Here is a 7,120-nt window from a genome sequence, read left to right as displayed (position 1 = left end):
ATAGGTGCCTCAAAGGGCAAAACTGCTGTGGGCCCCGCATGGGCTAACCACATAGGGCCCACATAGGTGCCTCAAAGGGCAAAACTGCTGTGGGCCCCGCATGAGCTGACCCATGGGCTGACCCATGGGCTGACCACATAGGGCCCACAGAGGGCAAAACTGCCTTGGGCCCCGCATGGGCTAACCCACAGAGGAACCATGTTGGCTTACTGTGGGCAAGACCGCAGTTGGGCTTACCTCAAAGGGCAAAACTACTGTGGGCCCCGCATGGGCTAACCACGTAGAGCCCACATAGGTGCCTCAAACGGCAAAACTGCTGTGGGCCCCGCATGGGCTAACCATGTAGGGCCCAGTAAGCCCAAATAGGTGCCTCAAAGGGCACTTGTCGCTGCTGCGCTGACCTCAGGAGGCTGAATCGAGCGGTGAAACGTGAGAAATACGTGCTGCCCACTATGGAGGAAATAATGCCAAGGCTCGCAGGGTCAAAGTTCTTCACAACGTTGGATGCAGCAAGTGGGTTTTACCAGATCCCCTTGCATGAAGACAGCAGGGGGCTCACCACTTTCATCACCCCATTTGGGAGGTATGCTTTCTGCTGCCTTCCATTTGGTATAACGAGTGCTCCAGAGATCTTCCAGAGAAAGATGGCGGAAACTCTGACCGGGCTAGAGGGCACAGAGGTGTACATGGATGACATCCTTATACATGGAGAGACTGAGGAAATCCATGACCCGCGCCTAGCAGAGGCGCTGGGGGTCATTGAAACAGCAGGTCTCAAACTGAACCAAGCGAAATGCAAGTTCAAACAGAAACAAGTCCGCTTCCTTGGTCATATCATCAACGAGGCAGGCATCAGACCTGACCCGGACAAAGTGGCCGGAATAGATAACTTTCCTCAGCCGCAGAACGTGACGGAACTCAAGAGGTTCCTCGGGATGGTGAACTATTTGGCAAAATACGTCCCAGAGCTGTCCACTGTAGGTCAGCCGCTTTATGGACTGCTTAAAGCAACGACAGAGTGGCTGTGGGGACCTGCACAGAACACAGCATTCCAAGACCTTAAAGCAGCACTCGCCACCGCCCCGGTACTCACCTTTTATGACGTCACTAAAGCTACGGTGGTGTCAGCAGATGCCAGCAGCTACGGGCTGGGAGGCGTTCTGCTCCAGCAGCACGGGGAACACTGGAAGCCCGTGGCCTACTGCTCCCGACGGCTGAGTGACGCAGAGACAAGGTACGCACAGATCGAGAAAGAGTGCTTAGCCAGCGTCTGGGCATGTGAAAGGTTCGAGAAGTACTTGTTTGGGCTTGACAATTTCAGACTTGTCACCGATCATAAACCACTAGTGCCTCTCATGAACAGCAAAGACTTGGATAATGTGCCCATTAGGTGCCAGAGACTGTTAATGAGGCTGATGCGTTTCAATGCAGTGGCTGAATACGCACCAGGCAAAACTTTAGCTGTGGCTGATGCACTCTCCAGAGGCCCAGAGCAGCGCTACGGAGATGGTGCTTCTCATGATGATGTTGCAGCGCACATTGATGCCATCGTGTGCCAGGTGCCTGCCACACCTCAAAGGATGCAGGAGATAAAACAGAGCACGGATGGGGATCTGCAGCTCCAGACAGTGTTGGGCTTCATCAGACACGGCTGGCCTGAGTATGTCGATAAAGTGCCGGAGACAGTCAGAGACTTTTATCAGGTGAGAGGGGAGTTATCTGCGGTAGATGGTTTAGTCATCAGAGGCAGTCGTATCGTCATTCCCACAGAGATGAGGGAGGTGATCTTAGACAGAATACACGACGGGCACCAGGGGATAGTTAAGTGCAGAGAGAGAGCTAGCCAGTCAGTGTGGTGGCCCAAAATGACAGAGCACATTACAACAAAGATACAGCAATGTCAATTCTGCAGAGAACACAAGAACACACAGAGAAAAGAGCCTTTAATGTCAAGTGAGCTCCCATCCAGACCATGGCAGAAAGTTGGCATAGACCTGTGTGAGTACAAAAAGCAAAACTACTTGATAGTGTCTGACTATTATTCCAGGTTTTTGGAGATCCTAAATCTACCAACAACTACTAGCAGTCAGGTTGTAGCTAGGCTGAAGGCTACATTTGCACGTTTTGGTATCCCTGAAATTGTAGTTAGCGATAATGGGCCACAGCTAGTTTCAGAAGAGATGAGGAGGTTCAGTGAGGATTATGATTTCATCCATGTGACTTCAAGCCCACACTACACCCAGAGTAATGGACAGGCAGAGAGGGCTGTTCAGATAGCCAAAAGCATATTAAGGCAGGAAGACCCTCTCCTCGCCCTGTTGACATACAGAGCTACACCCTCTTCTTCCACTGGAGCCAGTCCAGCGGAATTGCTCATGGGTAGGAGACTCAAAACCACCTTACCCACATTGCAGCATAACCTGAAACCGGCCTGGCCTAAAGAGGAACTGATCAAAACCGCTGACGCCGCAGCCAAATCGAGGCAGGCTTTCTACTACAACCGCAGGAACGGCGTGCGGACACTGCGCCCACTGAACTCGGGTGACGCAGTACTCACCAAACTTGGACAGAAAACATGGACAATGCCAGCAGTTGTTCACAGTCAGAGCTCCACTCCCAGATCCTACATAGCGGAGACAGCTCAAGGTGAACATTACAGAAGGAACAGGCGCCACCTGTTGGCCACACCTAAAACACTCACCTTTGTCAGCAGGGATCCTGACCATGTCACTCCAGGGGAGAGTGGAAACACGGATGAGTCCCGAGCAGCAGAAATGCCAACTTCCACACCATATGTTACTCGCTCTGGCAGGGTGAGCAAGCCTGCAATCCGGCTGGATTTGTGAGGCGTATGGACTTGTGTACTGTGGGGGATTTTTTATTTTTTTTGTGAAAAGGGGGGTGATATACAGGTTAGAAAATCAGTCTTAGAGGGGGAGATGTAATGAATGAAAGGTCACGTGTTTAACTTGACCTACTCACGGGTGTACGTGCAGTGCGTGTGACGTATACAGGAAGTGAGAAGCGCATGTTATGAAGGTTGTATGTCGGATGAACGCTAGTAAAAGCTACACAGTTAAGAACCTACGAAGTCGGCTCGTTCTTGAATTATTCTTATGTCAGTAAGACAAGGCGTCTACGGACATTACAGTGTCCGTTGTTAGCACAGCAAGATGGGCGAATGGACTGGATGCGGTGAGGGGCTCTCCCCACAGTGAGTCGGGCCGTCTTCTAGTTTAGCGAAGTAACGTTATTCGTACAGTGTAGTGGTGGGTTCATGCGACCATCGAGGAACGCAGAAGGAGTCGTCTGTTGCCGTGGTGGTCTGCCGAGGCGAGCGCACGGTTCGACCGTGAGATGGTGCTAACGGCTAACTAGCCAGTTAGCTAGGAGGGCTGCCGGCCTGACATTTGCTGCGGTGGTAAACGCGAGACGAAGAGGAGCATTCATTCTTTGCGAGTACAAGCTGGATGTGCGGGCTTCCAAGGGGAGCGAAGAGGGCTGTTTAGGGTCCCAACGTACCCGATAAAGAAACAGGCCTGCAAGTGGGGGTTGACTTTTATTTTATTGCCGGCTTAGTTATAGGGTTATTGAGCTGTATGCTAATGTGTTAGTCTGATTAATTTGTGTATATCTGAATGCAGAGGCTCATTAGCCATTGAGGCTTATCACTTTCATTCATTCTAATAATTATTACTCATAAGACACTTGTATATATAATTCTATGTACCTGTGTGAGTGTGGATTATTCATGTGTGTTTATTCCTGTGGTGTCTAGACCATGTTAGATTGCCTTAAAGGGGTCATATGCCATATTTGAGCGCCTTAAAGGGGTAGTCAACTTTTTAGTTGGAGTTACCAGATGACACTAAGACATATAACCTTTAGAACATACTTTAAACACATAAAAAGCGAAGTTAACATACTTCAGTAGTTTATTGGATACCGAGTTGTATAGAGAACTCAGGAGCGTTGTCCTTGACAGTTAAAAAGGACAGCGCTACACATTTATTCAGTAACATATTGTAAAATAAGTTAGTATTTTAATTTTTGATAATTGATATGAAAAATGTTAGATTTGCAAATGTTTTCACGGCACCCCTGACGCTGTCAGACGGCATACAGTTTGAGAAACGCTGTACTAGACGAGGCCATCAGCCGGTTTCAAGTGTTCAAGATCCTGCAGTCTTGAGACTGTGCTACTTGATGACTCACACTAAAAGCCCGATCCGCATCAAGTCGCTGCACGTAACAGAAGTTAGATCAAAAACGGGGATTTCATTCCAGTTTCTCCTTTCTTCTCGTCTTGTTCCTCAGTAAGGCACCCAACTACCCCACCGGGAGCCAGACCACTTGGCTCGGTCCAGACTGGAGAGTTTCACTGGGCCTGATGATTTAAAGCCTTCAGGGGCAACAAGTCGGCCCACCAATACTGAAATGTCTCGCTGACTAGCAATTGCTTGTTAGTTTTATTAGCTGTCAGAGTAACAAACGTTTTGAGCTAAAAGATTTGGTTATGCGGAAAAGTAGTATGATGGGATGCAGCACAGTACATGCTAGGACAAAAATGCTCCCTACTCTGTTATGCTCGCGCACCAGAACCTGACCCGTGTGGCGAAACCCAAGACAGACAGACACGAGATGACTTCTAAATCTACAAAGGGGGGTTTTATTGTGGGAGGGGAATGTATGGTGAAAAAGGCGTTCTGTTAGTGGGATGTGAATAAACTATGTGTGGTGTCCCGTGGTTTGCGTGTATAACTATGTGCGAGTGTTTTTAGCCTATGTGTGATGCGGTATGTAAATGACCAGGAGGTGTTGAAAAAATGTGCGTGCACCTGGCGAGAAAGTCCAGTCCGTGATCCAAGAGGGGTTGTCCGAGAAAGTCCAGGTCCGAGATCCGGGAAGTCGAGTCCGAAAGGAGGGGTCCAGATAGAGGGACAAGGGGGGGAGATCGCAGGAGAGGTCCGGGGAGAAAACGTGAAGGTCGCTGGGGACGAGGGAGACGCGGAAATCGCGGAGGGAGAGTCTTGGGAGGAAACAGAGACACGAAGATAAGACACTGGGGAATAAACAGAATGCAAGGAACGCTGGAGGGCTTGTCAGAGCTTTACCGCAGGGTTCAGTACGTCGAAGCACGGCGTGGTGTTCTGGGAGACTTCTTGTAGAGGGCTGCCTGATTGCCACAGGTGTGCCTGATGGATGATGGCAAACACCTGGTGCAGTGCAGCGCTCGTCTCCTCAGAGCGCGAGCCGAGCGCTCGGATGTTTCCGGCACGTCCGAGCTGGGGGAGTGGCTTGAACGTGCCGGGGAGGCAGCTCGGGGCGGTGTAACCACAACATACTCCCTCTTATAAAGGTGCACAGCGCATCCCATATCACGGCCCGTGCATCGTTGTGCACGGGCTCAGATATTGTACGCAATCTACCAAAGGCAGAAGATAAGGGCGGCTTGTCTTTCGGTGACTGAAACAAAATGAAAGATGCAATATTTATCAGCGACGAGGCGAAAAGAGTGTCCTCATGTGGGGGGCTGGATATTGCCACAAACGCTGCAAACCCCACAGAAAGGGCACTTTGATTGATTCATGTGGCCTGCAGAGCGTCAGATGTCCTATAATTGTAGCGTGAGGCTTAGTTTTCCAACACCGGTGACAATCAGACCCTGATATTTCGCCTGCAAGTCATCGTAAATGCCCTTTCATGAAGAAGGCCCACGCCAGGCACAGATAAAGAGGCCGGCAAAGTAGTCATCCGTGGGCTGTATTGTCATCTTGGGCCTCGTAAGATGAAGTAAACACACAATTGAGCTGAGAATATAATTTTCGCAGTGACTCTTGATGACATTAAGATGCCATTAAGCTTTTTTCCCTGCTCCAGTTAGCATGGCCTGTACACCATTTACATCCTCTTGTGTTTGATCGGTGTGTCGACTGCAGGACTGCAGCAGTTAAAACACAGTGTGGCCACAGGCTATTCTAAACCAGCACTGGAAGACACAACAGAGGAGATAATTAGGTATTGACAAAAAAGGTGTGAAAGAAAGAAATGGCATGTACAACCTTTCTCCTATTGACGTTGTCCTTTTTGGGACTCCGGTCTTGCCTTTTACTGACCAGATCAACGCTCCACAAAAACAAGGCTCATTTCTGTGAATCTACAATGCATGCTGCGTGAGTAGAATAACTCAAACATTTGATTTATCAGCTAAACTAATTGTTTCAGTTCAGCAGTCTAGTAGCTAAGTGCTTTTCAGAGTGGGGCACGTGCTCCCCCACCTCGGGCCACTAGGGGGCGCTGGGAGAGGCCTCAGCAAATTGGAGGTGAGCGAAAATGCTAAAAAAAATTATTAAAAAAAAAGAAAACTGAATGATCATGTATATCATTATGGAATATAACTTAGAAATTGTTTTTTTTTTACATTTGTTGTATTGTCAATGGGTTTTCAAAGGCACCCTGCAAAAGGGGGGCCCCGGTCAGAAGCTAATGCTATTTGGGGGACCTTGGCATGGAAACTTTTGGGAGCCTGGTTTAGCTCACACAAGCTTTACGGTCTTCTGTGTGGCTTAGTATACTGCTTTTCTTTTTGCCGTAGAACTTGAGTCTTTCTTCTTCTTTTTGTTGTTACTTCTTTTAGTGTGAAATGATGAGTAGCACTCGTTGTTTCTGGCCAATGCTTTTTGAGGAAAGCGAACAGGGCATGTGCAACATTTTGTATCCCCTGTAGAAACTGTACCCCGTGCGTTCAATTAAAGGAGCACTCGGTCGCAAGGAGGGAAAATGGAAACCTACGCCCTCTAGTGGCTGTGTTCCTACCAGCGAAAAATCTCCATTCATTTCTCGATGGACCACATTTTTTGAAAAATAATTACAAATCCATACTAGCATAGTTATTGGATTCACAGGCTTTTTGGGATATACACAGCAATGAACTATGAAGAATTAAAAAAAAACATGCATCAGAAACTGTTGTAAAACGTTTTTTTTTCTGTCACTACACAAAGATAATTAACAGGATTAATAAAGGTTGATTCAGATCATGTCTAAGTAGCACTGCTGCCATAATATTGCAATGTAGCCTAAGATGGAGATTTCAAAGCCATCTCACACTGAGGTAGGA

This window comes from Lampris incognitus, chromosome 15 (genome assembly GCF_029633865.1).
Source record: "Lampris incognitus isolate fLamInc1 chromosome 15, fLamInc1.hap2, whole genome shotgun sequence".
Taxonomy (NCBI): domain Eukaryota; kingdom Metazoa; phylum Chordata; class Actinopteri; order Lampriformes; family Lampridae; genus Lampris; species Lampris incognitus.
Note: the sequence above shows the minus strand (reverse complement) of the source record.